General features: G+C 41.7%; 1 protein-coding gene across 3 annotated transcripts in view; it reads right to left on the bottom strand.

The window, feature by feature from the left end:
• nr6a1a (nuclear receptor subfamily 6, group A, member 1a) overlaps nt 1-1,288 on the bottom strand; it is a gene marked incomplete at its 5' end in the record, with an annotated part of 251,571 nt that overhangs the window by 71,790 nt on the left and 178,493 nt on the right.

Raw genomic sequence — 1,288 nt, 5'->3', positions numbered from 1 at the left:
GTGAAATATATTTATGTTTGTGGTTGTAATGTGACAAAATATGGAAAAGTTCAAGGGGTATGAATACTTTTGCAAACCACTGTAAATGGACAGAGGTTCACCAGTCTGTAAAAACAGGGTCTACAAATTATTTCACGAAAAACATGGAATAATTTAATAATACTGTTCCTCGATGAACCATTGAGAAGGTTTTATTATCACATCATCTTGATTGATTGATTGATTGATTGATGATGACTTTATTGTCATTGTACGAAGCACAATGAAATTACATTTAAGAGTACCCATTCAAGAAGGCACACATGACAAAAACATGGGGGAACAGGTGAACAGGTCATGCGGCAACCAGCAGGGGTTGCGCTTCCTTTAAAAAGAAAAACGAAAATACCACACAAGGGTAGATGAGGAAAAAAAACATCATATTATATCAATGAAATATGATACACTATGGTGCTATAAAAAACACTCTACAGAGCAAGAGCACATTTATTAGCCAGAGGAGTAAGTGAGTTTAGAGGGAATGAGACCGAAGAATCCAACCCCCAAAAAAGAAAAAACGGTAGTTCAGAATATTAGTGTTGAACTGTTCATTCTGTGCAGCTTCAGGTTGACATTCAGGGGATCAGATTAGACGGAGTGAGAGTGGGGAGAGGTGGGGGAAGAGCCACAAGTTGACGTAAACACCAGGAGAGATTAGACCCACGGACTTCAAGGCCACGTGGGGACACACACAAACACACACACACAAAATCAGTTGTTTGGGAACAGAGAAAATGTTTTCAGTCAGGCTGACAGTAATAAATTTCCATCTGCCTTCATGTCCGCTGGTACATCTCAATGTGGTGAATCCAATCAGACAAATAGTGTGAGCAATCCCGCCGAGCCGAGCTCTCAGCTTCTCCAAGATCAATTCCATCTCGCCAGCAAAGTCCAGGAACCACAGCCGGCCTGCGACCCTCAGCAGAACTGCTTGCAGACGAAGTCCCAGCTCGCACAAAGCTAAAGTCTGAGTGCTGAAAGCACGGCAATCCTTCATATTGGTCAGGCAGCCAGGAAAGGGCCTGAATAGCCACTGACATTGTTTTGCAGAACACCAGGAGACCACCAAGCCAATCTGTAGAAATCCAGTGAGCTAGTTGAACAGAGCAGAACAGAGGTCCCACCTTTGACATGACCTCCCATGGAAAAGAAAATTTTGTTCCAAAAATTTATTGAGACCAGCTAAACAAATCCATTAAAAAATTATATATATATATATACTCACCGGCCACTTTATTAGGTACACCAC

This window comes from Austrofundulus limnaeus, unplaced genomic scaffold (genome assembly GCF_001266775.1).
Source record: "Austrofundulus limnaeus strain Quisiro unplaced genomic scaffold, Austrofundulus_limnaeus-1.0 Scaffold64, whole genome shotgun sequence".
Lineage (NCBI taxonomy): Eukaryota > Metazoa > Chordata > Actinopteri > Cyprinodontiformes > Rivulidae > Austrofundulus > Austrofundulus limnaeus.
The sequence above is the reverse complement of the archived record's forward strand: the minus strand, read 5'-3'. Positions and strand labels throughout refer to the sequence as shown.